At 56.9% G+C, this 17,104-nt stretch overlaps 2 long non-coding RNA genes across 3 annotated transcripts in view; one reads left to right on the top strand and one right to left on the bottom strand.

The window, feature by feature from the left end:
• Positions 1-11,134, top strand: part of LOC129145704 (uncharacterized) — a 37,351-nt gene extending 26,217 nt beyond the window's left edge. Inside the window, exons 6-7 of the long non-coding RNA XR_008551625.1 lie at positions 4,095-4,314; positions 10,244-11,134. This is a non-coding gene — a long non-coding RNA (uncharacterized LOC129145704). The remainder of the gene's footprint in view (positions 1-4,094; positions 4,315-10,243) is intronic.
• LOC119244296 (uncharacterized) lies at positions 1,555-10,817 on the bottom strand. Of its 2 annotated transcripts, XR_008551629.1 has the most exons (5): positions 10,695-10,817; positions 10,414-10,464; positions 9,995-10,106; positions 4,294-4,448; positions 1,555-2,363 (listed from the first exon to the last, which is right to left on the bottom strand). It is a non-coding gene; the product is annotated as an uncharacterized LOC119244296 (long non-coding RNA). The 2 variants fall into 2 exon arrangements; XR_005124924.2 differs by lacking the exon at positions 1,555-2,363 and having other exon boundaries at positions 3,982-4,448.
• Positions 11,135-17,104: the final 5,970 nt, after the last annotated feature.

Below are 17,104 nucleotides of genomic sequence, written 5' to 3'. Positions count from 1 at the left end.
TATCCTGCTGTGGGGCTAGATTTGCATTATAGTTTTATTTCCTACCTGTTCCTTTTCATCTAAAACACATGTTCCATGAAACAGTTTTCACTGTCTGAATAACGAAGGCAGGAAGTGCGGTCTCATCACACCTGTCAGAGAATGTTCATGGGCACAGCAAATAGTATTGGCTAAATTTAAGGGGATGTAGTTCAACTTTTAAGAAGTGGTAAAATCACTACTTATCTGCATGCATTGTTAATGTCATGGTTATCATTCCAGTAACAATTTCATTTCGTACCAATCTACATGACCAACTGCTCCCTTCCCAGTAAAGTCGATAACACAATGAAATACCCACAAAGTATGTGCACACGAATGAAAAATAGGTGAAGTTACAGAGCTCCTAGGGAGATACATAGACTGAGATCTCTGGAAATATTAAAGATTTGTAAGCAAAGCAGAGAGTATATTCATCATAAAGATTAGTGAAGACACAAGATTGTGGTGATAATTAAATCCAAATGCAACAGTTCAACAGAATAAAACATTTTTTTCTTATAAAATGATTCTTTCTAAGAAGCAATTCTGATGGAACCAGTTTTCTTGTGAGGTCTTGCAAGAACACTAGCAACCTCTGGCTCACAGATCAAGTATCCTCGAAAATATCATAGTATGTCACATCAATTCTTTGGTTGTGGACTAAGAGGTCACTGAAAAGGAACATGAGTTTCTTACCATGTCCACAGGTGACATTGTTGGAGCACACCGGTGCCGAGTCCAAGAACGACCAAGACCCAAGTTCAATGCAAAAGCAAAAGTGGCCTTTATTAGCTAGCTCGAGCTAGGGTCCAAACCCTCGGAGTGGAACCGACACAGCGGCCGTGCCCAGACAGGGTTGGACACCGAGCACCAAAATTAAGCAGTTTTAATAGGTATACAGAATGGGTCCCTTAGGGTAATCTGACAGCTTCAGGTGTGCATTCTAGGAATCCGACTGTTAGGGTAATCTAATGGTTACAGACGCCGGTTCTTAGAATCTAGGATTCTAGGAATTGCAACCTCACTGTCAGTTAAGCTCTTAAATGGCTGCTGTACTTTAAAATGGCTGCTCTTATGCTCTATTCTTACAACATCTGTCACATCCGTTCACTTTCTACTGGGAAGAACTAGTTACCTGATCACTCAGAACTTGCCTCATTCATTTCAGGCTATCACTATATTATAGAGTTGAAAAATGATTTCTAGGTAGCTTCTTGTCTTTGATATAGAGAAATGTTGCTATTCAGTTGTTCTGAACATAAGATGGTATTTTTGTTGCTGTTTTTGTGGTATTTTTGGTCTGCTTATATTTTGCCTGCTCAGTTTTCTGGCCAACTAGGTACATATAAAGCCCCCAAATACAAAGAAACTCATATTGGGAACAATGGTATGAAGTAAATCCACTAAAATGAGGTCAGTCTAGAGAGCTCATCTCACTAAACAGGGGAAAGAATTCAATTCAATATTCTATATCCATGTAGAATGCACGAATTTCTGTGAATAAGGTGAATGGACTTTAGACTATGAGATATTAATCTCATAGTAACATTCACAGTGATGATATCCTAAAATATCATTTTTATTTACTACATTATAAAGACCCATTATATTTTTGCATACAATGAATAATATTCTATATTCTGAATCTTAAAGGAACTTCCAGGGAAATGAAATAATGCCCCAAGCAAACATTCAGGACATGCATTAGCTTCATAGAGTAAATGCCACATTTGGCCTTAGACGGTAGCAGCCCTGGATGAGTCACTGAAATGTCCTTAAAATGGAAGTGTTTGCTGGTAGCCCCCGACCTATTCTCTTCATCTTTTTCTCCCAGTAGAAATACTCAGTGAGTTCAAAGGAGATTATTTTACAATAATAAACACTTTCATTTCACAAAGTAAAAGGAAAGTAAGGGTCATTTGCATGTCTGGAGCTGGGGTTTCTTGCCTGGCGCTCCAGCGATATGCACGACTCCTGCCTGGTCCCCATACCCAAAGCTTTCCCTGTGGTCCTTGTGCTCCAGAAAATTGGTGATCTTGGCTGTCTTTTCCTTATAATTTTCATCTGTTCTGGATTTATTAGACTGCTTTCTATTGAAATTTTCATCTTTCTCCAATCTCTCTCTGTCTGGTCTAGAGGTGGAGTGTGCTGATGATGTTCCTGATGCTGGTTTTCATGGAAAGCCTTGTAGATGATATCTACGGCTCTAGTTTTGTGAGTTATCCTTTCAGAACGCTCAGGTAATAGTGCCAGGTCAAGGTCCAGATCCCAGCACCTCTTAACAAGTTTCTGTCATGGACCGTGCATATGTGGGGATGGCCCCAACTTCCATTTCTGGAGAACTGTAGGGCAAGGAGAGGATGAAATAACGTATTCAGAATAGAGATAAAATATATGAGTCACAAATATCCTAATCTTCAGGATTGTCCTACAAAGACGAGAGGGTAATAATGTTCTTCCCAGACAAACAAAAGCCAAAGAAGTGGTCCACTAACACTAGATCTTCCCTGAAAGAAATGTTAAAAAGAGATCCCTGTATAATTTAAAGAGAAGAAAATGCAAAAAAAAAATAGAAAGAAAGAAAGAAAAAAGAAAAAGCTGAGCAGGGAAACAGAGCCAGAAAACTAAAGTCAAAGTGGCAGTAGAAGATCCTCTATTGAGCTCACCCATCCAAAGGCAGAGAGAGGCCAGCCTCGGTTCAGGAAACAACACCCAAGTTTGTGCAGTCCCCAGGAGCCCCATCTGAGCCCCAAAGATAAACACAGGCTCCCAGCTCAAGGCTGAATATTACACCAAACCACGGAGCAGACTCAGGGATGTCAGAGTCGGGGCCACAGTGTATTGTGCTGCACCATGATGTGCAACGAGAAACCTTCTATGTGGAGCCAAGAGCCTTCATTTTTCTCAGAGTGTATTTTGAATAACAGCTGCTTTTTCATGTTTGCAATAGGATCCATGTCAGGATCTGCAGGTAAATGACGTTTTAGTCATGCCTTTGTTTTATTTTGTTTATTTTCTTACAGATTTATTTACTTAGGAACACAAGAGCTGGGGTGCAGTCAGAGGTGCGGGGGTGCGGTAAGGGACAGAGCGGGGAACAGAGCAGGTGGACTGACTGGAATCCACTGCTGAGGGGAGCGGCGGGGAGACGGGAGAGGGCTGCCATGCCCCGTGGGTCAGCTTCCCGGCTGGGGATGTGATGTTGGCACCACATGACGTGACGAGTCCCTTCGTGGTCGCCAACATGGTGTAGGTTGTAGAGCGTGTGGGGGTCCTGGGGTCCCTCTGGCAAAGGTGTCCCCCGAGCTCCCGTTTCCGCGGCACCCGGCGAGCGCCCCGGGCCCGTTTCTCCCCGAGACAGAGACACGGGTGATCTCTGCAGGGCAGCTTCCTCAGGGCCAGGGCGGGTCTGCTGAGAGGCCTGCGTGGTTGCCGGCGGGCGGCTTGACAGGCCTCGGCGGGCAGGAGGCCGGCGCCCCGCGGAGGGGGAGCGCGGCGGGAAGAGGCCCCCGCAGTCGCGGGCGGGCAGAGGGCCGGGCCCCGGGCCCTGCAGAGACGGCCCCGCCGCAGCCCTTTCTCCCGGGGAGGGTCGCTCCTCCGTGCAGCGGCCGCTCCGGCGGATGTGGGGCCACAGGCAGCCCTAGGCAGGGGCCGGGGGTCCCAGGGCGGCCCGTCCCCACCCCCTTCCCCTCAGGCCCGCGCGCCTCCCCCTGAAGCATCGGGTCTCGCTCGGGCCTCCTGCCTGCGGCCCGGCGCTGGCGCCCGAGGGTCCGGCCTCCGCGGCCGGGTGGACGGTCCTGTCCCCCCTCGGCCCCGCCTCCCCGCGCGAGTCGGGGTCTGGTCCCGGGAGGCCTCCCTGCCCGTCCTCCCGCGCTGTCCTCCCGGCGGCGGCGCTCGGCGGCGGCCGCGGATGGCCTCGCGGGGCGGGGCTGAGCCCGGCGCCCCCAGGCAGGCCCCAGGCCTTGCTTCCTGTCAGCTGCAGGTGGGGGATTTTGAACAACGATTTAAAAAAAATCTTTCCCAGAAATTCAAGCAACCTCGTCTGCTGTTTGAATGACCTGCGGATGTTTTAGGGTCTGGCTGCGGTGGACGCTGTCGGGAAAGGCTGGGAGTCCCGGAGCCTGCGACAGACCCGCCCGTGCCTCCTGCCCGCCGCCTGCCCCGGCCCACTGCGACCTGCTCATGAGCTGGAGTGATGTGGGGACAAGGCCTGGGGCTGGACTGAAAGTTTCAGGGAGTGACTGATGGACTTTCTCTGGCCAGGAGCCTGACCTGTGCGCCCCAGATGACCAGGTGAGCTCTGGGACGTCTCCTGCTTCTCTACCTCCTGCTTGCTTTTAAGTGCGAATGTGCCCCTGTTGGGGCGATGGGTGCTCTGTTGCCGATGGCTCAGGGCTCGGCCTTTCGAAAAAAGATCACCTCTGGGCCTGCGGGATAAATAAAGACAAAATTCTTCCTTAACCTCTTACAATCTACAAATCAAAAGGTAGAAGACCCTAACTCTAAATGCAAATAAAGTGAGGTGTGTTAAGAATTGTATTTAAAACAGGGCCTCCCCTGGTGGCGCAGGCAGTTGAGCGCAGCAGCGTGAAGCTGTCCGCAGCCTCTGCAGCGCCGGTTCAATCCCCGCCAGCCAGAGAGGGTCCCGCATGGCTTAGCAGACCTCTCCTGTCATGGCCACTGCTCCCCTCAGCAGTGTATTTCAGTAGATCTGCCTGTTCTGTTCCCTGCTCTGTCTCTGGTGAATCCTTTCACCCCATACGTCTCTGGCCTGTACCCAGTTCTTGTGTGCATAAATAAATAAATCTTTTTTTAAAAGATTATTTAGGCACACAAGAACTGGGGTGTAAGCCAGAGATGGGGGGGGGTGAGAGGATTCATCAGAGACAGAATGGGGGGCAGAACAGGCAGACTAACTGAAACACACTGCTGAGGGGAGCAGCGGGGAGACAGGAGAGGTCTGCTGCACCATGTGGGTCAGCTCCCTAGACAGGGATCGAACTCGTGCTGCAGTTGCTGTGATAGCTTTATAGTGCAGCATCTCAACCCCTTGTGCCCCCAGGGAGGCCTCTCTCTTCTATTCTTTTTTTTTTCCTTTTTGTAAAGGCAATGAACTAGTCACAAGGGGGAGCTTTCAGTTATATAAAAGTTTGTTTTATGAAATATCCTGGCCCCAGTCATTATTTTGTTCTGCTGCTCTCGTAGGTGTAGACAACTGTCTTGTATTTGGAAGCTGGAAGGGCTCAGACTTTGATGAACTGTCTTGTTTTCACTTTTATTTGTAACTGAAGCTCTATACAGCTGTGGATTCAACAGAATAAATTTCTGAATTTAAAAATGAAGAAAGGGGTAAAGGTTGTTTCTTTGGTTTTAAAATCTAGCCAGAGCACAGGTTCAGTCTAGAAACCCAAACCCCCTCACAAAAAAAAATTGAGGTGACCTTGACATGAACTCCCAGTGCTGCTGCTCTGCCCTCGCCTGCGTGACTAGCAGGAGGCCATGTTTCATCCTCAAATGTTTTTCTGTAACCACATGGAATTCTTAAGACTTTTTAAAAATTACTTTTCCCTGCCAAGGAGCAAGGAGGTCATTTTACCAGTGGACTTTTCATCAGCTTCTGTTACTGGTCCTGATAATGATAGGGAGTCGTGTATATTATAGAAAATGTATATTATAGAAGAGTAGAATAAAATAGGATGAACAGTATCAAAACGTACTCTTATGACTTAGCACATTTCCTTCCTAGTTTTTTCCCCAATATTTGCAATTGTGAAATAGAATGCCTCTGCAGAAGGTGGGTAGTAGCTTGAGAATTGGAAAATGAGCTTCCATTAAATAGGTCAAGAAATGTAAAGTCACATCATATCATGATCTTCGTCCATAAGGAAGCCCCTATATGGCTGTCACTCATTTTTTTTTTGTTCTTCACTACATATCCTAGGTATGTATCACTGCATGTATCATTAAAACGTGATTTTAAGTTTGTCTGGTATTTAATATTTAAATAAATCAAGTTCTGTTTGTCTTGAATGTCACTCAACAGTATGAAGGCAAGACTAGTCCACATTTTGGATGCAGCTCGAGGCTTTTATTTGTACTGCTGTGTAATATTCCACTCGATGTACAGTTGTTTACATTGTGTTCTACTCACACACAAGGGTTAAGGGGGGGATGCTTACATCATTGCTAAAATTTTATATTCTACTTCATCATTTAACACTGAACTGTAAGTACTCCCCACAGCATTAAAAGCTCTTCAGTGTTACTGTATCTGTCCAGTCTTTACATTTAATTTTGTATATATTGGGGTTTTTTTATTTAGTTTCAAATCATTTTACTGTAAATAAAGTGTTGGTGAACATTTTTACACAAAGATTTTTATCTGAATTTGAAAACATTTCCTTAGGTCATTTCCAAAAATAAAATTACTATTTCCATTAAAAATTCAAGTATTTTAAATTCAAAGTTCTCTGCAGAGGGGTTGTGAACTTATTTCTCAGGAATAGTGAGGACAGATTTCCGAGTCTCACTCACATTTTAGTCTGTCCAGTTTTCCTGGACACACATCCCCACCACACTCTGCTGCTCCTGCCCCTGCGCTGGCTGCCCCTTCCCTGCGGGCCGTCATGGCTGTTCCCCCCGTCACTCGACTCCGCCCCACAGGCCCCCTCGTGGTCCCCAAACTCGGCCCCCTGGGCCTTTCCACCCCGTTGGCCCCTTGTCAGGGATGTGCTGTCTCGCCACTGATGGCCACCAGGCGGCGCCCTCCCCCGTTATTTTCCACATGGCCCTCACCGCCCTTTCCACTGCCCTGAAACACGTCTCTGCATCTTAGTCACAGTCCAGCCTGCACGTTATTCCGTGCTTGGCCCCGCGACCTCGTTCCTCCTCCCGTTTCCCGCCTTCCATCTCTCTCACCGCTCCTGGCGCTTTCCCTTCCCCATTCCCTGCCATCATCATTCTGCGTTTCCCCCACATTACCCCTCCGGGCCACAAGGCGGCGCCACCCGCCCCACCCGCGCCTTCATTACGCCGCCGGGAGCCGCTCTTGGCGCCATCACTTCTGGCCACGTTCGCGTTACTGGCCTCGATTTTCCCACGATCCCACCCCAGTCCACAAGGCGGCGACACTCGCTTGTCTAGCTCCTTCATTTTGCCTCCGGGAGCAGCTCTTGGCGCCGCCACTTCCGGTACAGCTGGCGTTCTGGGCCGCGATTTTCCCACGATACCATTCCGGTCCACAAGGCGGCGACACTTGCTCGTCGCTCTCCTTTAATTTGCGCCCCACCCCCCCCCAGCCGCTCTTGGCGCGGCCACTTCCGGTCCCGCTGGCGTTCCAGACCGCGATTTTCCTACGATACCAAACGGGTCCACAAGACGGCGACACTCGGTCCTCGCGCTCCTTTAATGTGCCCCCGCCCCCAGCCTCTCGGCGCAGCCACTTCATCCGGCTGGCTTTTCAGACCGCGATTTTCCCACGATACCACCCGTCCACAAGACGGCGACAGTCGCTCGCTCATTTCGAGCCTTTAATTTCCCACGCCACGCCCCCCCCCAGCCGCTCTTGTCGTGGCCACTGCCCCTCCGGCTGGCGTTCCAGACCGCGATTCTCCCACGATACCACCCCTGTCCACAAGGCGGCGACACTCGCTCGTAGCACTCCTCTAATTTGCCCCACCACCCCAGGACCCGCTCTTGGCGCGGCCACTTCGCGTCCCGCTGGCGGTCCAGACCGCGATTTTCCCACGATACCACCCCGGTCCACAAGACGGCGACACTCGCTCGGCTCCCACCTTTAATTTGCCCCCGGGAGCCGCTCTTGGTGCGGCCTCTCCCTTTCCACCTGGTGCATCCTGGGAGTCTCAGAGTGATGACGTAACTGCCGAGTGCGCCCTTAAAGGGCCGATACAGCAAAGGGTTGCTATGGGGCCGGTCGGAGGCCTGAGAGCGCCGCTGGCCACGCCGGGCAATGGCGGGAGCTGAGGCGAGTGAGGGCCGCGCCACGCCGCGACGCAGGGGAGGACGGGAGGCTTCACCAGGACGGCGGGACAGAACTAATGACGGCGGGCGAGGAGATCTGTCCTCGCTATTCATGAGAAGTAAGTTCACAACGTCTGCGGGGAACTTTGAGTTTAAAATACATTTTCTTTTTTTAAAAAAAAAGATGTATTTATTTACATACCAGCCGGGGACAGGCCAGATGCGGGGGTTGGGGGGTGAGAGGATTCCCCAGAGACAGACAGACTGGCCAAAGTACACCTATGAGGCGGCAGCGAGGAGGCAGGAGAGGTCTGCTGCCATGTGGGCTGCTCCGAGGCCGGCGGGGATCGAACCGGCGCTGAGGCCGCGGACAGCTCCACAGCGCGGCGCTCAACCTGCTGCGCCCCCAGGGAGGCCCTACAATACTTACATTTTCAATGGAAATAATTTTATTTTTGGAAATGACCTAAAGAAATGTTTCCAAATTCAGATAAAAAATCCTTACGTGTAAAAATGTTCACTAACACTTTATTTACACTAAAATGATTTGAAACTATCTAAATAAAAACTGCCAATTTATACAAAATTAAATGTAAAAACTAGATACAATAACACTGAGTCGTTTTTAATGATATGGAAAGTCCTTATATTAGTATTAAATGTTGAACGTGGAGAATTCTAGCAATGCTGTCATTCCACAGAAGGAAAATATTAATGAAACATCCTCTTCTCACCCCTTACGTGAGTAGAACACAATGTAAACAACAGCATGGAGTGGACTGTTATACAGCAGTGAGAATAAACAGTCTGGCTGCATCCAAAATGTGGACTAGTCTTGCCCTCATACTGTTGAGTGACATCTGAGACAAACAACATGATTAAGTTAAATTATAAGCATCACATAAAATTAAAATCACATTTTAATGGTACATGCAGTGATACATACCAGGATCTGTAGTAAAGAACAAAGAAAAAAATGAGTGACAGCCATATAGGGGCTTCCTTATGGATGAAGATCATATGATGTGACTTTACATTCCTTGACCTATTTAATGGAAGCTCATTTTCTAATTCTCAAGCTACACCCACCTTCTGCAGAGGCATTCTATTTCACAATTGCAAATATTGGGGAAAAAACTATGAAGGAAACATGCTAAGTCATAAGAGTACTTTTTGATACTGTTCATTCTATTTTATTCTACTCTTCACATTTTCTGTACTGTACACAACTCCCTGTCATTATCTGAACCAGTAACAGAAGCTGATGAAAAGTCCATTGGTAAAATGACCTCCTTGCTCCTTGGCAGGGAAAAGTAATTTTTAAAAAGTCTTAAGAATTCCATGTGGTTGCAGAAAAACATTTGAGGATGAAACATGGCCTCCTGCTAGTCACGCAGGCGAGGGCAGAGCAGCAGCACTGGGAGTTAATGTCAAGGTCACCTCATTTTTTTTTTTTTTGTGAGGAGGGTTGGGTTTCTAGCCTGAACCTGTGCTCCGGCTAGCTTTTCAACCCAAATAAACATCCTTTGCCCTTTTTCTTCATTTTTAAATTTAGAAATTTATTCTGTGAATCCACAGCTGTATATAGCCTTAATTAAAAATAAAGCAGTGAAAACAAGACACTACTTCAAAGTCTGGGCCCTTCCAGCTTCCAAATACAAGAGTTGTGAAAATTGTCTACACCTATAGGAAGAGCAGGACAGAATAATGAATGGAGCCAGGTTATTTCATAAAAGAAAATTTTGTATAACTGAAAGCTTCTCCCTGTGACTAGTTCCTTGCCTTTACAAAAAGAAAAAGAATAGACTAGGATGGAATTCCCATGTCCAGCTCATGCTGTCACAGGTCAGTATAAACCCAGTGTCCTCGCAGAGATCATAGTTGATAGTTCACCTGTGGCTTTCACTTTCTGTCTCTCCTAGAGCGCAAACCTTGGTTCATTCAGTGGAGATGCCACAGGTAGTAGGAGAGCCGGGCACATTAAAACACTCACCTGAACTTTTGTGGTAGCTCCACAGTGGCCTTATTACAACACCGTGTCCTCTGTAACACGATAAACAGGCTTTATCTCGGGAATGTTCTTTCTTCATCTTCCCCAAACATATCTAATGTGTTTTTAGAAAAATAACACCAAGGTGGGGTTTTTTTTAATGCTCTGTTTTATGAATGTTCCATAATAGGAAAACATAACATATCAAGGGGGACTCACTACCTGTATGCAATTTATTTTTTCTCATTGCAGTTTTGGGATACATTATTTCTCTCAAAATGAGAAGATTCTCGTGTGGGGGAGCCACAAATTAGATGATCTCCAGAGGCGATGACAACATCAATCATGGTTTTTATTATAATACGGATTCATTTTTCATTTATGCATTGTAATCAAAGCTCTCGCATCTGAGTGTCACTTACCCGAGCTTCCTGGTCTCCCTGAGCTGCGCATCAGGGGCGCTGTTCATTAGCCTGAAACAGAAAATACATCCCGGGATCAATTATATGAGCGTTTTCAGGTAAAAGAGAAATGGCTGCAGCTGAAGGTACAGGGCATTTCTCTTAGGAAATGGTTTTTATAAAGATCACAGTTGTGCAGATCTCCCGCCGTCCTGCTTTGGGGGGCATTCCATGTCCCTTCCCAGTGACCTGACGCTGCACCCCAGGAATCCTACAGGCCGGGTTCCCCTTCCCATTCTTACCCGGCAGGACCGGGTCCCGAGGGTTCTCAGACTGGCCGCCCCGCAGTTGTGCAGCTTCTGCCAAAGGGAGCCGCTCCCCTGCGCCAAGGTCTCTGCTCCAGGCAGAGGCTCCCACCTGGGCAGAATCTGGAATCAGAGATGGGGCAGCTCTGGACTTGGGGAGCACTCAGAGCTACTGGGACCTCACCAGAATAAAGGGGAGGGCAGGAAACAGTGGTTGACACACCTGGGAGGGGGGGTGTACAGGGCAGAGCCCCCAGAGAGGAAGGCGACGCTGTGCTCAGGGTCAGGGCTGAGTTTTGGGTACCTGCAGCCTCAGGAACCCACCATCATCTCTGCCAAGGCCCCCAGGCCCCCAGAGTCATAAAGTCAGCGAGTTGTCTGCACTGTCGGGGAGAGGAGCCGCGCCAGCCGAGACGTCCAAAGATAGGAGGATCCCCACTTGGAAGTGGGGCTGCAAATCAGCTGCTCTTTCAGTTCATGGCATTGGGGCTAGGACAGGGAGGGCCTTGGGGGTGCAGTGAGGGGAGCCAGGAGGAAGGGGGAGGAGCAGAGCAGGGGTGAAGTGTGCAGGGAGGGCCTTGAAAGATGGGGCACAGATGCCAGGGGGTCCTCCAGGCCTGCGACCGCCTTTGTAGCTCTGCTCTGTCCCCCCACATCCCCTCCCGAGTATGCAGAACCATGTGGCCTCAGGAGCGGCTGTTTCTCCAGCCCTTTCTTTGGAGGCCTAAGCTCAAGGCTGCCCGCTGCCCTCGGGGCTCCCCGACAGGGGGAGATTATAGGAGACTGGACTCTGCAGGCCAAACAGCCGACAGAGAAGGGGAGACGCTCCTCAAAGACAAGGACTCCTGAACAGCACTTGTGGTCAGCGGCCGAGGAGGCGCCGCCCACGATACCCTGATACTCTTGGCGGCACCTGCTCTCCCGCCTGCGGTCACACTGGGGTGAAGTGGGGCTTCCCCTCGGGGCGCAAGCAGGGACCCCCCCCCCAGCTGCGCACACCCGGGCACCCGCTCTGCCCTCCCGCTGCTGGGCCTGGAGGGGGCTGCCCGCTAAGTAAAACCCCGGGAGCCAAAACAGCCCGCGGACAGAGGGGAGCCCGAGCCAGGGCGGGCCCAAGCCAGGAGCCTGGGCCGCGTCACGCTCAGGGCCGGCCCCCACGCTCAGGGCCGGGCCCAACCGGAGCCGGGTCCGCCAGCCCTGCCGGGAGTCCCTGGGAGTCCACGGCCGGAGGAGGAAGCGGCAGCCCCGCCCGCCCCGCGGGACCGGGAGCACCGGAGGGGAAGCGCCTCTGCTCCCGCCCCGCCGCCCTCGGGCTCTGCCCCTCCCGAGTCTCCCCGACGGTGGGGGCCTGTCGGCCTGGGGGGAGCCCCGGCGAGAGGAGATGGGGCGAAGGGGGGCCCGGGGGATTGGGGGGACGCGATGGGGGTGGCTGGGGGGACGTGGTGGCTGGGGCTCCCCCCCCAGCCTCTCTCGCGTCTCCTGCTCCAGCCGCACACCCGGCGCGGGTTCCGTCCGTGCGGGGGCCCCACAGAGGCGGGGTTCAGGCGCTCACCCCCCCAGCGCAGGAGGCGAGCCCAAGGGGTCACCTGCACCTGTGGCCCCGGGGTCCCTCCGGGCCGGGACCCCCGCGTCTCCGCCTCCGCTTCAGCCTCCGCCCGGGGCCCACGGGGAGCCGCCCGGGAGGGCCGCGGAGCCCAGTGACGGGGTCTCCGGGGCTCTAGCGGTCCGGGCGCCCCGGGGACCCCCCGCCGGCGGGAGGGCGGGCTGGGGCTGCGGGCAGCGGCTCCGCCGTTGAAGCCCGAAGGGAAGTCTGGCGGAGCGGGGCCCCTGCGCCCCCCGCGATCCCCGGCGCCCCCGCAGCCCCCGCCGCCCGGTCCTCACCGCCGAGTCCTGTCCCCGCAGACGGGGCCGGGGGCGGCGGGGCCGGGCGCGGGGGACGGTCCGGCCGAGCGGGGCGGCCGCCGACTCCTCCCGCGCGGCCCTAAACGCGGCGGCCCCAACCGGTTCCCGCGGCCGCTCCGTCCCGGGAAACGCCGCCGGCGCCGCCCGGACCCAGCCTCGGGCTCCCGACGCCACGGCGCCCCGGCCTCCCGCGCGCCCCGCCCGGCATGTGTCTCGGGCCCTCGGGCGCCCCGTCCCCTTCCCGAGACGCCCCCGGCGCCCCGACGCCCCATGGTCTCCGGACGGCCGCGGGCCGAGCCCTGGGGAGGCGCGGGGGGCGCCGGTCTCGGGGGTCGCGGCCTTTCCGCCCACGGAGCCGCGTCCCGCCAGCGCGGCCCTCGGCGTCCAGGACCCCGTGCCAGGGCGGGGCCCCGGGACGGGCTCCCCTGCCCTCCGGGCTCGGGGCCGCGAGCCCCCACCCCCGCCCCGCACTGGTCCCGGAAAGCTGGGCCGAGGGCGCGGCTGCCCCTTCGTCCCCGACGCAGCGCCCGCCCGCCCGGGAGCCCGACCCGCCCGCCTTGGCGCGCCTGGGGCGCAGCTGCGCAGTTTATCAGGCCCCTGCGCCCCCCGCGCCCCAACATGACTTGGCGACTGTGCCGAGAGCCGCGCGCGCGCCCGCGGCCCTCCCCGCCCTCCTCGCCCCCCTCCTGAGCCTGGGGGGTCCCGCCCTCCCCACCCCCCCTGCCGCCCTCCCGAGCCTGGGGGTCCCGCGTGCCTGCTCGGGCTCCGGCCCCCTAGTGGCTGGGTCTGGGCGGCGGCGGCTGCGCTCGCGTCCGTGAGTCCGTCTCTGAGGGCGACCCCGGCCCGCCGGTGGCCTCGTCCCGTCAGTGGAAGCCCGCGGGGGCCCCGGGGCTCCCGGGGAGACGTTTCTCGGCGCAGACGCCCCGCTCCCCGCGGGCCCAGCTCCCGAGGGCGCCCCCGTCCCCTGGACACACCCCGCGGCGGGCGAGAGGTCGCTGCGCACTGAGACGGTGCCCGGGCTCCCCTGGGGCTTCTTCCTCCGGGGTCCCGCCCCCGCCTGCCCCCCCTGCCCTGAGTGCGGCCCCCGCTCCGCCAGCTCCCCACGACAAAGGGCGCCCGGGACGAAGGGCACCGGCTCGGGGTTCCCTTTCCTGCCCTGCGGGTCCGGAACCGAGACGGCGGCGGAGCCCCGGGAGCAGGACGCACGGGCTGCGCCCCCGGACTCTGCCTGGAGAGACCGGCCGCGCGGGGGGGCCGGCCCGGCCCTTCAGGCTCAGCAGCACCGCACACCAAAGGACCCCCCTTCCAGGAGCCGCCGCCTTGGGGCGCCCCGCTGCCGCAGCACCGCGTGGCCCACTGGACGCAGGTCCGCCGCGGCCTCCCTCGGAGCCAGAATCCCAGCAGGACCCCGACATCATCTCACCGGTCACGTCCCCGTGGTGGGCAACTTGAGCAGTCAAAAAATAACCAGCCACCCCTCCCCGGGCACCGAGCCCCCACCAGGTACTCAGTCCCCCCCAGAGGCACCGAGTCCCCCAGAGTCCTCCCAGGGGCCCCCCAGGCACCATTGTCTGTGGTCCCCTGCCCGCCTCTGCCCTGTTTCCCGGTAAGCGGCGGTTCCTGTGAATGTTCACTCAGCTGCCTGAATGCGCCCCTGCGGGGGCAGCCCCTGGGGATTCCCTTCATTCTCGTACACCCTACACACAGCGTACCCCCCCACCCCCCCACCCCGCCCGGTGCCCACAGTCTGGGCACAACGCCGACTGACAAACTGCCCTGTGCCTAGGACAACAGGTCCGCACAATAATCCCACGTTTAAAAAATAAAAAAATAAGACTTTCCAATTAAACCGAAAAGTTTAAAGCGTGGTGCCTTCCGTAATCCACCGCCTCTGAAAGGTTAAGCAGCACCAAGAAAAACAAGCGTTTACTAATCTTTATAATAGACAACTGCTTTTCAAATAGGTCATGGAAATGTCTATGTTTGCAAATTTATTTTGAAGTAAATGATAAGATCTGACCTTGCTTCACTGGTAAATGCCTTCGCTTGCGTGTCTGAGCAACATCATCTCCTGAACAGCCGCAGCGTCATCCCCACAGAGTGAACCTCTTCACATCCTTGTCCAAGCCATACGCAGGTTTCTTTGTTCCACCCCCAAAAGTTTGAAAAACATGATTTATTTGAAAATAAGTTAAGCACAAGGGATCTGCGGGTGTGTCACTGGAGGAGGAGAGCCCAGACCTGGGAGGCCTCTCTGCTCAGCTCAGCTCTGCGAAGGAACCAGGGACTGTCGGACTTTTTGCTTCTGGTCTGGCATCACCCACACTGGCCCTGGCACACAGTAGGTCCTCAGAAAACATCCGGGGAAATGAATAAGTGGGGAAAGCCCTGGCCTGGCCCTGGTGCCCAGCAGGTCAGGAATTGGGGGGTCTGAATCTCCCCTGTACTCTGGATGTCACCCTGGGTTCAGCACACAGTGGGTCCTCAGGAAGAATGAGTCCTGGGGTGAACAGGTACATGGTGAGCACCCACAGCGCTAGCCTGGGGGCCCTCCAAGTCAGAAAGGAAGCTTTCTGGTTCTTTCCTGCGCCCGGCCATGGGCACACAGTAGGTTCTCCTGAGCCCGCTGGGAGGGCCCTGAGGAGCTGCCCCGCTGCGGAGCCGCCCAGGAACCCTGCGCACGCTGCAAGGCTCGGTGTCAGAGGGGGGTCCTGGCACCCCCAGCCGAGCCAAGCCAAGCGGATGTCGGTGGAACGGAGGGAGTGGAGGGCGTGCAGGGCGGCCTTGTCCCTAGAGGCACGCGAAGGAGGCCGCGCAGGCAGAGCGACCCCAGGGGAGGGCCCGAGAGGCCACCGCCGGCGGCCTCCCGGCAGGACGCCTGACCTCGGTGCAACCCCCAGCCCCCAGCCCCCAGGCAGGTGCCGGACACCTGCTCCCCAATTCTGGCCTACGGGGAAGGGACTCCCCGCCGCCTCCGCCCCCGCTTCCCAGGCCCGGGCCATTGGGGTGTGTCCCGCGTCCTGGTGTGGCTCGTGCTGATGCGCGCCGAGCCCGCGCCGAGCCCCGGCCGCCCGGTCTCGGCGTCTCCCGGGGAGCGTAGACGGCGCCGGCCGCCTACGACCCCCCCGCCGCCCCCCGCGAAGGGGAGGGATTTGGCGGCGGCGCCCGGTGCGCGGTTCCAGGAGGCCGGGGCGCGCGGGCAGGTCGGGCCGGGCGGGCGGGCTGTGCGCGCGGCGCCCGACGCCGGGGGATTGTGAGCGCAGGTCTGCGGGGAGGCGGCCAGCGCGCTCGCCGGGAAGGGCAGGGGCTGCGCGCGCCCCTCTGGTCGACCAGCTCCCCGCGGGGCCCGCGCCTCCTCCCGCAGCCCGCGGGGACCCCCGCCCGGGACTCCGCAGCCCGTGCGGGGCCTGGAGCGCCCGGGACACACGCAGGACGCCCGGAGCCCGGGACCCCAGCCCGCCCGGTGCCCCCCGCAGCCCGCGGAACCTGCCCAGCGCGGGGCGCACATCTGCCGGGCGGGTCCCGGGGGCAGCGGCGGTCCCCCGCCCGGGCTGCATCTCCGCTGGCCCGACTGCCGCGCCCCGCTCCTGGGGAGGGAGCCCCGGGGCTGCCCGGGGGGTGTGAGGGACGACCGGGGTCCAGCCCCCGCTGCCGTGCCCCGAGGTCGAAGGTGCCGCCGCTGTTCGCCCCGTTTCCCGCAGGAACCGCGGGCTCGGGGGTCGGTGCCCCGGGGTCGGGCGGGGCTGGGGCCGAGCGCTGCGGGTGGGGCCCGCGAGCCGCGAGCCTGGGGTGTCCGGAGCCGGAGCCGGAGCCGGCGCAGCAGGCGCGGGTGAGGGGCCCCACGGCCGAGTCGCGAACGCGGAGCCGCGGCCGGGCCGGGGAGGCTGAGGCGACCGAGAGCCTGGGGCGGTCCGAGGGCCCCCCAGCGCCGGCGTCGCGGGGGGCTGGGGCGAGACCCGCGAGTTGCGAACTTCGCGCCGAAGCCCGCGGGAAGGCCGGGCCCGGGGCCGGGGAGGGGCTGGAGCCGCAGGACGCGGGTCTCCGGAGCCGCCGTCGGGGAGGGCCGCGGCGGGGAGCCGGGACGGCAGCGCCCCCAGCGCGGAGGCCCCCGCCCGGGCTGCCGAGGCTGGACGGCCCCGCCACGGGGTCCCGGCCCCTCCCCGCGCCCGAGGTCGACCAGAAGCCCCGGCGGCCCCGCGGCGGCTGCGGGAAGGGGGTCGCGCGGGGGTGCGAGGGCCGAGCCGCCGCTCCAGGGGCCCGCGGGGACCTGCGGCTCGGCCCCGCCGCTGGACGCCGAGGTTTTTCTGGCCCAAAATCAGCGTTTTTTGCCGCCAGAGTATCAGTGGCTGCTCTTTTTGGGCAAAACTTGGCGCTTCTTCCTCGCTCGCGTCTGTGCTGTCGGGCGTCTCCGCGAGCCCGCGCGCCCCCTAGGGCGCCTCGAAGCGCTGCGCCGCGCGCTGCAGAGGCCCCGGCCCGCGGTGTACACAAGCCAAGGCCCCTATCGC

Source organism: Talpa occidentalis, unplaced genomic scaffold (assembly GCF_014898055.3).
Source record: "Talpa occidentalis isolate TD23 unplaced genomic scaffold, MPIMG_talOcc4v2.1 talOcc4.14, whole genome shotgun sequence".
Taxonomy (NCBI): Eukaryota; Metazoa; Chordata; class Mammalia; order Eulipotyphla; family Talpidae; genus Talpa; species Talpa occidentalis.
This window is presented reverse-complemented; position numbering and strand designations above follow the sequence as displayed.